We start from the raw sequence: 16,817 nt of genomic DNA on the forward strand, positions 1-16,817 counted from the left end.
TTCCCAGTCTTGCAGGGATCAAGACCTCATTTCACGAGAACAGGTCTCTGCCTTCTATCCAAACCACCAAGGTGTGTCTGCCTGACTCATGATTTATGTGGAAACCTGAAGGGACGGGTGCCAGGGAACAAGGCTTAGGAGGAAAACGCACAATATGTTCTTCCTCCTGGACAAAAACAGCAGCAACGGCAGCAATTTTTTTTCCCCACCTAAAGGGAAAAGCAGTGTCCCTACAGATCAGCCGAAAGCCCGGGAATGCGACTTCTCATACGATGGCTAGGGCTCAGCTTTGAGCTTTGATCCCCGGCTGAAGAGAAAGTCGGATTTTCCAGCACAGTGAGTGACAGGCTGGTTAAAAAAAAAAAAAAAAAAAGGTTGGGAATTGAGAAAAGCCGGGCCAGTGACTGAGGCCAAAGGGATTGTATTTGTGTGCAGGGGTAAGAAGAAGGAGACGTCCAAGGGGTTACGATACAATGCATTCTTTTTTTTTCTTTTTTTTCCTCCCCAGCGGCTTTCTTCTGTCTCCCCCTGTCCAAAAACCCAAAAGTCATTTCTTTTTTGGCATCTGCCCGCGATGAAAGCTTCCCTCAATGAGAAACTGAGGGCATGTCTTGGAGTCTCTCCGGGGGCTTTCGCAAGGAAGCACTGTACCAGAGGAGATACATTCCCGGACAAGCCGGGAACAATGGCGGCGACATGGCATAACGAAGCGATATGAGAAAGCTTTAACTCGGAGATGGGGGTCAGCTCTCATGCTGAGGCAAGGCCAGTTCCTCTCAGGCAGCAGTCGCACAATCCCTCCACACCCTCCACTTCCTTTCTCAGCGGACGTCCTTTGAAATCCTAAACAATCAGGGCAGGGTCCACACCTCGGCTTTCTCCCGTAGGACCACCAAGCCCCCCCCCCCCCCCCGTGGCACCACTGGGCTCACTGCAGTGTTGCCCGTGCATTCATTTATCTGTGGTTGGCCACAATTACATGAATGCATTCATGTAGAAAAATTGATTTTTCTATTTTTGGCACTGCCTGTTCGCCTTCCGTGTGCGCGTAGCAGACATGGAAGGCCAAAGTGCTCCTCACTAAACCCCCTCAACCAAACGTGTCAGTTCCCTCGTCCTTCCCGTATCTGTGCTCCCCAAACTTCTTTTAACGGCTAATTCGTTTTTCCAACATCGTGTCGCGACACGTTTGCCCGAGCCGTCTTCCAATGCACAGCAGCGGCACGTATGCCGTGGTGTTTTGATCGCGATTAGTCACACAGCCGAGACGTGCGTGGGCAGCGCTGCTCTGAGTGACCTGTGGGTTACAACGTGCAGCCAAGCAGGAACCGAGCAGCTTCTTTGAAAAATAAAAATAAATCCCAAAACACAACCTGCGAGTGTTCAGCAACGCTGCCGCCTTCCGATATTGTTGGCTATCAAATTAACTCGAAGCAAAGAGGGCACCGTTAGCTAACACTGCTGCTGCCCATGTCGCTTGAACGTCATCCATTCACGCAACGAATAGACCCACTCTGAATTGATGTAGAGCTGAAAACATAATGGAGTTTGGCCACTCCTCCCCGGCCCAGTAACACTTCACCTTCATTCACCTAAAGCCTAAATTTCGTGGGAAACGTTGCACTAATCCAGTGTGATTAGGGCCCATGAAGGAGTCGGTGTGTGAATATATTGTCCGTCATGATGATGATCATAAGAATGGCAGCTCGGCATGACTAAAACAATTTGCTTTTGTTAAACAAGGACTTGTTTTATCCCTGCAGCAATTAGACTGGGAAAATTAATTTGCATGAAAACGAGGGAACATCTTGCGTGACATAAAAACTTCTTGCTGAAGGTTATCGTCAGTTGTCTAATATTAAAACGGAAGCTGTCGGCCCCCGTCTGGTGCAAATGCACGCTGCGTGTCGTGGCATCTGATTACGAGTGAATTAAAAGCAGGCTGTGATGTATTTCATTGAGGTAGTTAAACTACAGTTTCTTTAGGGCCGCTGAAATTACCACATGCAGCAATGATCATCATTTGGGTTTTCATTCCACACAACAACTTACAGGCCCTGACCTCTGCTTACCCGCCCTTTGCCAAGTCTCTTGTTCACAAGTTGGCTTCATGAAATAGAAAAAAAATAAATAAATAAATATAAAATGCACTGAGATCATCTGCTGCAGCATTATTAGGGCTGCCAGGCAAAAACCCAAGGAAAATGGAGAAAATTCATCCAAGAAAATTGAGGAAGCAACTCTCTTGAATTGAGGCCAAAAGCTGTAGAGCACACCATGTTCTTCATCTTGAGTTTATAAAGACTGACCGATTTTGAAATCATCTGCTTGGCATTCTCTACATATCGACATATCCACTGAAATATATATATATATATATATATATATATATATATATGAAAAAGGCTAAACGCATCCAAAATGTTGCTTGAGTTGCGTGGACACTAACCTCTCACTACTTTCCAGGAAATCAAGCTTAGATTTAGAACCTTCAAAACTTTTCATTTGGGTCCTCGTGGGGTATCTGTAGCCAGGAAACGCAAATGGAGCTTCGATGAAATGATTGAACCATAACGAGCTATAAATCAGCTGGCGAGCAGTCTTTTGACTGTCTCTTATTTCATCTCTGCTGCTGCAAAGAGATCTGTTGGCAGGTACCGAGTAATGTACGGTCAAAAAAGGCAGTAATGAGAAACGTTCATCTTTTTTTGGCCTTGGGATCGTATTAGTTATGGTCCCAAGCCAGCACATGATTTACCGAGATTAGAATTACAATGGCACAGTTATCTTACGTCTTTTCAGGCTCTTGTTCCACCTCTTAATAGAAGTCGATTCAACGATGAATCGCCCTTTGTGGAAATGTTTGAGAAACCTGTCAAAACACGCTTGAGAACCCCGATTCAAGCTCGTCTCTTTTGCTTGAGAAAAGAGGAAGAACTTCCAAAGAAACGCAAAAAAAATGTCACTGAGACTATTTGGCTGCAAAAAGGCCCAGTGAACTTCCCCAGAGGCCTTCATTTCCTCTGTGTCAATATGGAGTAATACGCGTCGCAGGATATTATGCACCACAAAGGGCATGACTTTTTTTTTTTACCGACGACTAAAAGCAACAGCGATCGATCTTGCATATCTAGAATTCCTTGTTCCCGCAGAACGCTGCTGGTACATCGAGGCCTTCCAGTACAACAGACCTCTCCTGATAGCCAGGTCCCCCCCCGCCCCCCTCTCCGATCGAGGCTGGGCAGCCTGGACATGTCGGCGAGCGGAGCAGCCCCAGAGGAGGCTGGAAAACGCAACGTGAAAGGAGGTCTTGCTCAGGGGGCCGAGTTAGCGCTGACCGCACTGGCTGGGAACAGATGTTTGCCTGTGCTGTGTTGTGGTTTTAAACAAACACTGTCATACACGCGTACGTATGCGGACATACTCGACGCGCAGCACACAGAGCCGGCCTGTTTCCTGTGTTTTGGTCAGGAGCACGCTGGGCTTCTGCGGTCTGGCAGGGGCTCGCTGCGCGACGCGCACACACACAAACACACACGCGCGCGCGCACACACACACACACACACACACACACACACACACACACACACACACACACACACACACACACACACACACGCTCTCTGTTTACGTTGCGCTCGGTGGCCTCTTGTGGTCTGGCCTCGCACAATCCCTGCACACTTGCTGCGTCCGGTCACCCCCCCCCCCCCCCCCTCCACCACCACCACCACAAAATAGCTGTTCGGCCTTTGTCTGTCAAAGCCTCAATGAATTGATTGTACTTACAGTAAGAACTATGTTTTGCGTGTGTTTAGGCTGCACGCCGAGCGATAACCGTTTGCGCGGCACTGATGTGGTCATCAGGCCACGCTGTCTGGCAATTTTCTCGCCCCCACTCGGGTTTCTCACCCTGTTAGTCTCTCTTTTCCTTCTCTTTCTCTTTCCACCTGCCTCGCGACTCTCTGTCTTTGGCGCCTCACTTTGCAGACTTCAGCTGAGAGGCCCCGTAAACTACGGCAGGCGGCGAGGGAGAGTGGTAAGCAGGTGGGGGGGGGGGGGGTTAGTGGACGTCCGCCACCCGAACACACACAAGCAAAGGGGCCGGTGTAGCCGCAGTCGAGCGTGACAGATACAATAACCCCTGCAGCAGAGGCAGCAGAGGCGTCCATGTGCTAAATTACTGCCACAAATGTTCTTCCAGCGGGCTGCGACGGGACCATCAGAGCCGCTCGGCTATCTCCAACCCTGATGCACTTTCCCTTTTCCGTTACATAATTGCATCGTGGCCGAGTGCGCCCAACAAGTCAAACTCCACTTAAAGGTGAGATGAGGTTGATGGGGCGTGGGGAGGGACAGGACGGGGTATGGTATGATGGGTGGCGGGGTGGAAGCCGGAGGCTCCCGAAAAATGTGCGCCGTCGTTTTTGGAATGGAATGGAATGAGCCTTTATTTGTCACATGGACCGAAATACAAGCAAAATTAGACAGTTTGAGACAAAAACTGTTTTGTGTAGCACAACCAATACATGTGGCCTGTTAGCATGGCTGTTAGCTGTAGGGAAACACAAATACATATTTGTGTTTTCAGTTGAATAAAATCAGAGGGAAAAGTGAGATTCTGAGTGAGCAGGTCTACTTGGAGGGAGTCAGATTGCACCACTGTGTATCTACTGCAGTAGCTGAGAAAGTGATTCCATAATAGGGCATTAATACTCTCTTGTTTGTTTGACTATCTTCACATCTATTTACACAGATGGTTATAACTGGATCTTTCCCTGCCAGATAGGAGGACACCTGCCAGCCTTCTGCAGAAAACAGCGTCCAGTTAATAACTGGTATGGGTCTAGCTTGTTCCCCAGCAGGTGATTTGCATTGGAACGTGCAACCCACACGCAGGAAAAGAGGAACGTCAAACAGTTCTCCTCCGGCACATCCCCATCTGTTAGCAACCTAGCCGACCTTCTTGCCAGCAGCCGCGACTCCCATTGTTCTCGGCGAGCGGCCACTTCACACCTTCCGCTCACATCTGTTCCGATCCTCAACCGCACCCACACCCCGGCGGCTGAAAAAGAACTGCTGCCAGCATCACGGGGCTTCTGGAACATCTTAGAAAACATCCACATGGTTTTCTGTCGCCATGCTCCATTTTTAGGGGATTTTCTTTCCCACTTTTAGCGGTGATAAAAGGAGGAACTGGCAAAAAAAAAAGGGGGGGGAAACGTGCAAATATGCAACACTTTTATTGAAGCTTAAAGAAAGATGGACCAACTGCTGAGACACCTTAAGGAACATGAGCAAATGTGAGTCCAAGTACTGCAATAAACATCACATTTGCTTTCATTCTAACTTTGTCATTCATAAACTTGGAAAACAATGTGTTTGGCCTTGACTGAAAAAGTATTTCTGCACATTGCGGCTTTCTCCTTCTGCAACGTGCAAAGCTAAATTATTTTTCCTCATGCCGGTGTCATCTCTTGGCAGCACAAACGCCGCCGAACATAAACTCTGACATATTTGGCTGAACTCCGTCCATACTTGTATCCTTCTTAAGGCATGTATGATACTATCTGTTTGAGCCTGACGTCGACATATCATCCAGAGATCGAGAGAAAAACTGGGAGTCTTTATCATGGGAGATGATTTACGGCGTCAGGGTAAAGCTAATTTTGAGATCCACCAAAACGTCATGATGTGAGAACTGACTTGATTTGTTGGCCTTATCTGGCAACCTCAAGCCTTCAAAAATGTATTCTAAAACCTGGAGGCCTGCAGTCATGCGCTTCTGACTGAGTCCAAGAGTTTGCAAAAGAGGTGATATTGCAAAGTGAAAAGCATTTTGCAGTTACCTTACAACTGTGAAGGAAAGCAGGGAGAATAGGATGGAGAAGGCACACAGTGATGTGATTGCATAGCTGCCCACTTACTGTACTTTCGAGGACACTGTCATTGTTAAACAGTTAGGAAGGTGAAAATGCAGATGATGCTGCATTGACCAAGGCCTAAAAGAGAATCTCTTATTGTTGCTGACTGTATTATCTAAATACAAAACTGGAGGGAGCAGAATTAAAGGTTTTATTGCCTTTTTGTGCAAAAAAAATCACAATGGGGCGACTGTGGCGTTCGAGCCAATCAAAACAATGGCAACGAGCACAAGCCGGCAAGAAGATGGAACGCACACTGTGCAATGAAGGACAAGAGGTGATGTATCAAGTTATGATGGAGCCGTTCCATTTATTTTTCATAAACGCTTGCAGACCGAACTGCTGTGACCAAAACGTCCGCTTCGGTCGCCGCGCCTCATTTGGTCCGAATGGAGCCGACGTGACACACGGCATTAGTGCAGCGAATCCTGTGCTCTTAGTGACCGCGTAATGTACTTATTGATTCATAAATGGCCAACGTGCTGCCTCCTTTATTTAGCTATTTAGCAATCCATTAACATAATGCATCGGCCGTGCCAGTGTGCCTGTTTGCTTTCTTGCGGGCTGTAAAGAAGAAGAAAAAAAAAAGCGAACAAGAGCGAACAAGAGAAAAGCTCTCGGGTGGCTGAGGGAGGCCGAGGGAGGCCGAGGGAGGGTTTTCCACCATGATTTCATTCCTTTTCCCCAGGAAGACAGCCGGACCCACAGGCAGTTTGAGGGAACAGCACGTTCACATGAGGCACCAAGAAGTTACTTTGCTGTACACCCTCCAAGAACAAACAAACCCTGCAATTCATGTAATGTAACTAAGTTGTAAAAATAAAATAAATATAAATGAAATCATCCATACAGATGTAAATAGTTGTCAATAGTGATTTTCCTTCCTTTCTTACTCTAAATATTTGATTTTATTTCTTTATTTCTTTTTAATTCATATATTTTCTTCTCTATCGCATTGCATGTCGCTGTAATGCTGTACATTTCCCCTTGTGGGGTAAATAGGGAATTCTACTATATTGTATTGTATTCTGTTCTATTGCAGCAGCAAATGTAGGAGATGAATTGCCATGAAGGCCTGAGAAATCGCACTGTGACTGAGGAGGAGAACCCCCTTTAAACTGTGAGGGACAGCCTGGGTGTCCAGCCGAGTTCGGCTCCGGCCGGCCGGCCTACTGCAGCTTGGATTTACAGCCGCTCCGTTGGTCGGTGTTTATTTTGTCTGTGTGTGCACGCGCACGCCTGCTGCAGACATGCTCATCCGTCCGTGCAGTAGCACACAGATAAGGAGTGACAGGCCGACACGTACGGCCTTGATGAGGTTACTCTGGGTAATGTTATCTGACAATCGCCGACTCGACAGCAGAGTCACGCCCACCAATACGACCTGAAGACGAGAGGAACCGCTTCAGGCCCCCGAGGCGCTGGAAAGGAAAGTGAAAGTACACAAACTTATCAACGACAAAATGGGACTTAGATATCGGGATGTGTGTTTAGCGACCTCTTTGTGTAAAATGCTTGTGTGTGACTTTACAGACCGTTACAGGCTTTTACCCCGACGGGCTTAAATGCCAAATCTAGCTTCCACTCTTCCTTACAATGCACATAAAACGCTGACTCCTACGGCTGTTTAATGCAAGCGCTCCCTGCAACATAATGCAAGGACATTAGACGCACAGAGTGAATCTTTGATTGCTTTCTAATAAAATATGCATGGGGGTGGGGTAGAAGTTCAACATGCGAAAAGTGTGTAAAGTGAGTCCATGCTATGTAAAGTTGCAGGAGGAGGTGAACCACAGGTGGACAGCTTTGAAGTGATTAATGGATAACAGGACTCAAGGAAGCTAATCACGGATTTCCTGGCTAATTAGCTTGGAAAGTGTAGCTAATGCTCGCGTGGCTTTGGAGGAACTTTGAATGGCAGACGTTCACTCATTTTCTTTTTTTTTTCCGTCGTCACGATAAGGCCGTATGTTGTGAATACAAAGGGGGGAAACTGAAATCACTTCAGTTCCGGGGGTAACCTTGAAATTAGACCTTTGCAAAAGAGAGATAAGAAGTAATAAAAAAGTAAATAAAAGCAAGGACAGATCTTATGAGCTTTTACAAGCTTATGAGCAAACTGAAAGCAGTTGTTTCAGTTTGCGAAGAGACGCAAGAGTCACACGCTGGTCAAGTGCTTCAATGAAAAGGCACGGGCGCTTTTTTACTACGTGGGCAGGCCTGAGGCTTACAAACATGCAATGAGGATGATTGCAGCCCATTTTTTCTCCACGGACAGGCAAAGGGCAGCGCGCCCAGAGCATGGACTCTGATCACAGCGGCTCACTGCCCTTTGTAAAAAAAAAAAGGTATCTGCGTGCAACACAAGTAATCCTGGAAGTGAAACTGGCCACACAGGGAGTCCAGAGGGTCAGAAGAGCTGCTGTGATGCTCGGCAGAAATTGTTTCCGCAGTTTCCAGACAGCTCTCACAGCACTGAGATCCACCAGCTACAGTTCAACTGACAGGAAACAGCAGCTTTTTTTTTCCCTCTCCCTGCGATGCATCCGTCTATCAAACCCTCCACCTAAAAAAAAAAAAAAGGGCTTTCCCTGTATCATCCTTTACAAAGCTCTGGAGCTTCCACACACGCTGCCGGCTTTAAGACTCATTTGGTTTCACTTCTTTTGTCACATTAAACACAATTTCTTGAGGAACGAATCTCCTACGGTCTATGTACCATGTGAACTCCGCAAGTTCTTGGTATTCACACCTCCAAACTCAACCCCACCCAGAGGGAAAAATATAAAATAAAATCTCATTGTGATCCGAGATGTGATCCAAATGCCGCTTGTACCTCGTCAAAGACAGAGACAAAGGCCCTCAACTTCTTCAAGAAAACACTGATGGAATCCAGTCTGCCGCTGTTTGCAAGGGGGATGAGGAGCTCTTGTCGCACAATAAGACTGCACGGGTATGTGTACTAAGACTACTTAATATGAAGGAGCAACTAAAAATACAAGAGGCTGGAGAGAGAGAGAGAGAGAGAGAGAGAGAGAGAGAGAGAGAAAAAAAAAACTCCTCTTGCTGATACATTATTCATGATTTGTAGCTTCTGGGGGTTCCACATGAGTGGCCACAGTTAGAGTTAGCGCCGGGTTTCAGCCAAACAAGATGCTGCCGAGTATGCGCAAAGGAAGGAAGGAGTGTGTGCATTGCGTGTGCATGTTGTGTGTGTGTGTGTGTGTGTGTGTGTGTGTGTGTGTGTGTGTGTGTGTGTGTGTGGGAATAGACAGGGACGAGGAGCAGGCGGGTTGCCCCAAGGCATAAAAAGAAGAACATTCACCGGGGAAGGCAGGAAAAAGGGAACGGAGGACGCACCACTGAATCAGCACTGGCCTGCCTTGAGAGAGCTCACACTGGCCTGGCAGCTCGCACGGCCGTGCACATATGCGCACAGAGATGCACGGCTCGGCAACACACGCAGTCCAGGACTGCAGCGCAAACGTAGCACGTACTTGTCTGGATTTCTACCGCAGACTGCGGAGAAAACACTATGCAGACACTCGGATTCACCCTTGAAAAACGGGCACTCGATTCGACGGCTGAAGACTCGGAAACGACTGAAACATACCCGATCGTTCTTGCGCGGCGCGACTGAAGCGCCCGCACGTTTACGGATCATCAGATATGCAGTTTCTACCTTAAACGTGGACGGCATACACCCATGCATGGAGCATAGTGGGGCCTCGACAGCTAACAATACCTCTGCCCTCCAAACGTACACACATCTGTGCCTGAGGGGAGAGCAGGAGGGTTTAACCTCTCACCTCAATTTGGGGTTTTTGGCATTTCCAAAAGCTGTTCCACCTTTAACAGGTCCGTATCACCTGCCGGAAGAGGTTTGAGGAGTCACCTGCTACTTTCAACGGCACTTAGTGTAGCGGCCCACACACTTGGGGTATCTCTAACGACCTGGCTCAGACAATTGGATCCATTTCTTGCATGAGCAAAGACACTCAACTCATCTGCGTCACCCTCTGTAAGGCGCCATCGTGTTTAATGAGTTGGAAGCGCAAACGCGGGCAGCAGGCGTGTTGAAAACAAAGTGCCATCGGGCCACAACTTTTTGAGGGAAAAGAGGCACCTCCGTTGGGGCTTGACCAAGATAATTCATCCCAACAAGATGCTAAACAAAGGCGGACCCAAACCCTTTTGCACTTCTTCCATTTCACTCCTCCTGCATCTCTGCCTCAGATTCTCATCAGGGTCACTGCCGCTGCCCATTCGTTTTCCCTGTGCTTTGTTTACTTGATGGCTAAAACGGGGTTAGACAAATGCCTTTGCTGGGCGGGTTAAAACTAAAACAGTGCGACACAAAGAGCACCCCGCGGAGAGAAGATGCAAGGGAGATAAGGTGAGAAATAAAGAGACAGACCGTCTCCATGCAAGAACATAGTTCTGACACTGGACAGGACTGCATTCATGGGGGGAAAATAGTGTCACCAAACCGCTGAATCTCAATGAAATGACTCATCCAACAAGAGCATCTTTATTCCGTGCATCTCTGTCAGCGGTGTCATGTGATGGTACAGATGACTAGGGGAGAGATATGATCCTGGCGAGCTTTGAATGTGCGCAGGAAAGAGCGGCGGTGCCCGTGGACTTTTCAAAAAAGGACGGGGAGGGAGACCCAATGTCTTTGTGCAAGAAGAAGAAAAGTGGAGTGGGCGGGACGGGGTATTTTCACCAGCAGCTGCACTTTGTCAGACATCATCACCCCCCCAAAAAAAAACAAAAAACAAAACAAAACACGTGCATTGTCCCTTTATCCTCGATCGGAAAAGGAGGCCGGCCTCGTGAATAAACACTGTGCCAGCGGATGCGAACAGAAGCAATCGCCAAAACAATTCCTCTCTTCCTGTGGTCAATCACACAACCACGCTGTTGGCAGACCAGAGACCCCCCAGCCGTCTTTGTTTGGTCTCATTTTCTTATGCTCTTTGGAGGAAGAAACCTCCAGAGCAGAATTGAGTTACGGATTGTCCGCAACTTTGTCCTGTAAAGGTTGAAGATCAAAGTTCCACTGATTGTTTCATGTGAAATTTGTGCTGCACATTAGAGCCCCTGAGGGAGCGATGAGCAGCAGTGGTGTCATGCTTGGGAATCAGTGGGTGAGCTAACCCTTCCAAGTCCAACCCCAAGATAGCAGGGTGGCAATGGGTACCATTTTTATAGTCTTTGGTCTGATCCGACAGACCAGAGGAAATCTGATCCACAACCTCCCAGTTTCAGGCTGGACACTCTCCCACTTGACCACTGAGCTGGTTCGGAAACCGATTAAAGAAGAACCCGAGGCGCTGAAAGGGGAATGAAATGGGGGGGGGGGCTGCGATGTCAACAAGGCACAGGCGTACCCTCTGGAAAGAGAGCAAACTCTGGCACAACACAGTGCCCGGGGGGCCCGACCGCAGACTTTTACACCCCCAGAGAGTGGAAGTCAAAGCGGGCCGTAAAGAACAATGGGAGCAGACAGGGAAAAGAGCCCTTCCGTCAGCCTGCCAGGCCGCCAGATCTGCCCCAACAAAACCCCCTTTTCTCTCCTCCAAAGCCTCGGCCCCTCCAACGCCGAGCCATGCATGCATTCTTTAGTGACATAATGCTTTTTTAAGCTATTGCCCTCTTCAACTCCACTCTGCCACTCCACCCCTTTAACTCCAACCCCCAGCCCCCTCCCCTTTGCCAATTACTATTTAAATATGAATACCAGCGCAGGGCCAGAAGTGTTTGTTTTTGCTCCTGCGGCGGCGGGGAGTGAAGTCGGCCGGTCAGCATGCGAGCTGACGTCAACGATCGGCTGTCGCCCATTGAAGCGCCGTCAGTAGGTGTTTGCTGAGGAGCCTCTCGGGGCCGTAAAGGCAGCCATAAAACCTGGCTACTAGTCCCCTCGAACCCCCTCTCCACCCCCAAGCTCCCCTCCCTTTCCTTCCTGGCGGAGCTGCTCTGAATCCCCGAGGGAGTCATGGAGCTCGCTGGCAGCCAGGTCTGCAACAACCGCTGACAAACTGCGTTTGTTTTGTTTTTTCCACTCTTATTCAAAAAGAAATCAGTCAGAAATGGAATCTGTGCTTCCAGTAATGATCGAACAAGCCCCCTCTCCCCTCCCGCCCACTGGAGAAACAACGCTGGCCAGGTGCCCTGCAGCACAGGAGTCATTCAGGAAAAGGGACAAATCCCTGCAGGCACCGGTGAACAGGAGCCGCCCCTCCCATCTCTGCACAAACACACAAAGTCTTATAACTATCGGCTGCTTCAATCCAAGCAAATCCTGTGTCCACTCGCCTTGGCACACGAGCAAACAGGCAGGATTAGAGCAGGCATTTAAGTGTTGTTGAATCAGAAACTGGACCTGAATGATTTATTTCTCCCATGATATTTTCCTCCATGCAGACATTTTTTTTTGGGGGGGGCAACTTGGAAGACTCTGGCAAGACCTCATTAAAAAGCAGCTTGATCGATAAATACAAGGTTGAAATTTAACAAGTTTGGATTTCGTGATTATACACAAGATCATTTAAAACTATGCAGTCTGCAGTTCAACAAAACCTGCACAAAAGGTATTGTTTTTTGTTTTTTTTAAATACTAATTCATAATTAGATAGGCAGAAAGCAAAGATGATTCCTGTTCAATATAGAGAGAACGTTGCCTGTTTCAACTTAATTACAGGGGATGTGCACTCACTACCTAATACAGAGTCAAACCAGTTCAACCGATTCCCTTCTGGCTTGTCAAAAAATTGGCCCAACTGCTCAGATTCAGTTTACACAAAGAAGACATTGATCCAAGCTGCTGCAACGGACTGACAAACAGAGCGAGAGAAAAGATTTCCTGAGTTTTCTCGTCCATTTCGACCATTTCTGACCTTTGCAGCTCAGCTCGGTGTTCTTTTTTGTTTCTTAATCGGAATGATGGAAAGATGGCAAACAAGTGTCACTCTGACTGTCAGGTACAGGGGAAAAAAAACACAAACATTGATAAGACTTCATCAAGAATGAGGGGCCCGTTGGCGAAAAGCGCCACAGCGTCGGGAGCGATGACGGGAATGTGGAGTCGCGTTGCCCCCTGTCCCAGCATGCCCTGCGTCTGCTCAGATACACTGGCTATGTGGGAGATCGTTTAAAAAAAAAAAAAAAAAAAGTTTTATCCTTCATCTTCCTCGCAAAAAGAGGACAGATTTCAGAACTCCCTGCGCCGGCCAAACCTGCAGCTGGATCTACCTCGCCGTGTTCCTCCACGGTGGAGGATTTAATGAGGCTCTCCCCCGCCGTCACTCCTCGCCCTAAAACGCGCTGTGCCCGCCTGTTTCAACCGACCGACGCCTCCTTCCATGTTCTGCGCTGTCAAAGCCTTCCAAAGGAAAGGCGGAAAAAAAACTACCTGCAAACTTTTATTTTTTATTTTTAACAGCGAAGCATCACCGGCAGCTAACTGAGCGAGAGCATCGAGTGACAAGAGGAACGAGAGATTCGGGTGGTGGTGGTGAGTGTGTGTGTGTGGGGGGGGGGGGGGGGGGGGGGGGGGGAGCTTTGCAACTTCACTGCCTCGTTCCACATCAACATTTCCTGACAGGGGGGGAAAGCGGGTGGGGTGGATGTTCCGCCGTGTTCCTCCTCACTCTTTCAATTAATGTCGCCCTGAGCACGTCAAGCACTGGGAACTGTCTCTCTCTCTCTCTCTCTCCTCTTGTTAAGAGAGGAAGTGATTTCCAAGGGGCTGGCCGGCCCGCTGCTGCGCTAATACCCTAATCGATGTTGATTTGGAGGAGGGGGAGACACCCCCCCGAGCTGATCAATGTCTTTTCACCAGGCAGCCGGCCCACCAGGGGGACGAGGAGGAGGGAGTGGTGGTGGTGGTGGTGGTGGGGGGGGGGTCAACCAGCCCAGTTGTTACTTCAGCTTCCTGGTTTGATCCGAGTTCATGTCCGCCCCCTCGGCACCGCCACCAACTTTGAGGCCGAGGGGGGTTTGGTTGGGGGGAGGGGGGAGGGGGTGCTTGGCTGTGCTGGTAATCCTTCAATGAATGTGGGTCAGCGAGCGGGCTTTGCCTTCGTCACTCAGCGAGGGAGGGGTGGGAGGAGGGCAGACAGCGGGGTCGTGACCCCCAGGCATCCTGCATGCTAACAGAGTCGGCCTTTCCGTGCCCGCGTGCGAAGACAAAGGGGCAAACGCAGGGATGCGCATACCAATATGGACACGGACAATAAAAGGCCAACGGATGGATGAGCAGAGTGGCCAAACAAACCAATCTGAGATAAGTAGGAAACCAGAGTTGGTCGACAACTAATCAGCCTTTGCCCGTGTTTGCGTTCAGTGGGAAAAGCACCTTGGACGGCTACGAGAAACGACTGCACCTCTCTCACTGCAAATAAATCACCGTGTGCGTGAGGATCACGTGTTTCTTGAGGAACTGAACAGCAAAAGTGAACATTCACAACACCTAAGGAGGCTTCCAGAAATAAACTGAACCACGAACAATTTCCATTTAACAAGCGAATATATCAAAATCGTGCTGGCTCACCACAAAAAAAAAAAAAACGTGTCCATTAACTTCTGAAGTTATTTCTTTTTTTGTTAGTGTCGTGTAATGGCTGCAAACCCTGACACTCGCAGACACGACCATGGCAACAAAAACTTTTGGCTCTATAAATATTCTGTGACCTTTTTTTTTTGCAAAGGAAGAAAATTAATCACCGAACAACAAGAACAAAAATGCTTGTTATCATTTGTGTCCTAATAATATATGAAAAAAAAACCAACAAAAAAAACATAACTAAGCTCTCCCGTTTACCGCCAGGCTGTGATGACTTCCTTCATGTGACGGTGACACCGCAACTTGCCCCAGATAACAAGCTAATGAGGCTGAAGCGGCTCGGGCACGCAAACGAGGCGCCGCAAAGTGAGAAGCGAGGGAGCTGAAGAGGGCGAAACGTCAGGGGGAAACGTTTGATGTGTCTATAAATGTGAGAGGGCAGAACAAGTGAAGGTTTCATCTCTTTAAAAGCCTGGAAATCTGCTGCATTGTATCAAAGAACCTTCGTCGTTTCGAGCCGTTCTCTGCGCCATTAACATTCCCCATCGCAGTTGGGGCGTTTTATCCGAGGGGGAGGCGACCGTAAAATATTCATGAGTTATTAATCCGACAACAGGAAAACAAACAATGGCAGCCGCTGCGCGAGTGACGCCCTCGCAGCGAGCCTTGTAACGCGACTGTTCGCCACCGGAACGCCACTTCAAAATCTCGCTATCGGGGCGCCGCCGCCACTCAGGTGAACGCCGCCCGGACCCACGCGTGACGGTGTTTGGCTGAGATAAGGCGGAGAGGAAGTGCTGTCAGCTTTTTTCTTACCTCCCCCCCCCCCCCCCCCCCCCCACTCGACTTGGCTCGGATGAGCTTCCCCGTCTCGTTCGGTGGCGGCGTGTCAACAAAATGTCATCCGCCGCACCGTCATTAAGAGGGAAGAGGGTGGGGGGGGGCTGGAACGGGGGTTGGTGGTGGTGGTGGGGTGCATGGCACCTAGCCATCTCGAGCCAAATCGCATCAGTGTTTCCATTCTCCGACGGCGAGGAAGGAAAGAGATGAGGTGGGAGGAGGGTGAGGAGTGGAGCCGGAGTGAGGGAAGGTAAAAAAAAAAAAAGAAAAGAGGAATGTGGAGACAAAAAGGGAGGACAAATGCCCGACATCATCCTCGTCCTCCTCCTCCTCCTCCTCCTCCCTCTGAAGTTCTTCCTTTAAGGTAATTTTCCTCAAGTGGGGGGAAACTCCAGCAGGCGCCTGCTCAACTGTCGCCGTCGAGAGGTAAACGCGGTCACGCGGGCGATTTTCTCTCCTATCAAAGTCGAGCGGGACATGCCGATCTCTTCCCCGCCGCCGCCGCCGCACCGCTATCGGCAGACATCACGCCCACGTGCTCCTCTCCTTCCACAAACAACACACGCTTGCTTCCAAAACACGAGAGAAGAAGTGACCAAAAAGCGCATTCTCTGCATCTCCTCTGTACCTCGAGTCTCTTCGCTCGGTCTCGTTTGGACTTGACACGAAGGTTTGAACCAAGGGCGACCTTGAGGGACGGCTCCCGGTGAACTAGCAGAAGTGCAAGGTCAATAACTAGCGCCTGCAAAAGCTGGTTAAGTAATAAATGGCAGGTGGGTAGGGGTGGGGTGGGGTGGGGGGGTGGCGGTGTGTGATGACACAGCTGTTCCTGTGAGATCAGCCTCACAGACGACGAAGAGGGGAACGTGCAGTGAGGCTTTAATTGAACACTCAACAGCATTATTGACTTTCGTTGACCAACCGACACATGATACTGGACGAGGGCGCACTTGTGATCTCAGCAGGATTAGCCGTTTGCCTTGGGAACTGACGCATCAATTCCTGTCAATGTATGATGGAGAGAGAAAAAAAGGTCATGGTACGCAGAGACGGGATAGATTTTAAAAGTACTACTTCTCTGCTAAACAACCCACGAACTTAATATTCTTACCAACCATTTTGAGGCACCTAAAAACCTATTGATTCCGAAAACAAATTCTAGATCATTAGGCTCAAACTGAAATGATTGGAAACACAAATAGAGAGGACGGCGGAGCTGCGACGACTGATCTCTCTTCTGGCGAATCACAATACATCACACCAGAGAGAGTGTGCGAGATAAATGCACGAGAAACAGGACCACTCCAGAACCGATAGCAGGAGCATTTAAGCCGGAGCTTATCAATACTGCAGTGCTGAATAACGCAGTCCCAGAGGTTTGGCCAGTATCAGGGTGTAATACCCGACCCTTGATATATAGAAAGAGTATAAAATAAGAAAAGAAATCAAAGCTGGTCCTCTGCAGATTTGAGTAAAAAAAAAAAAAA

At 48.8% G+C, this 16,817-nt stretch overlaps 1 protein-coding gene across 1 annotated transcript in view; it reads right to left on the reverse strand.

The window, feature by feature from the left end:
* Window positions 1–16,817, reverse strand: part of ext1b (exostosin glycosyltransferase 1b) — a 113,085-nt gene that overhangs the window by 90,570 nt on the left and 5,698 nt on the right. The window lies entirely within an intron of this gene.

The sequence above is a fragment of the Nelusetta ayraudi genome, unplaced genomic scaffold, assembly GCF_046127955.1.
Source record: "Nelusetta ayraudi isolate G7.1 ecotype Tasmania unplaced genomic scaffold, CSIRO-AGI_Nayr_v1 ptg000135l, whole genome shotgun sequence".
Classification (NCBI taxonomy): domain Eukaryota; kingdom Metazoa; phylum Chordata; class Actinopteri; order Tetraodontiformes; family Monacanthidae; genus Nelusetta; species Nelusetta ayraudi.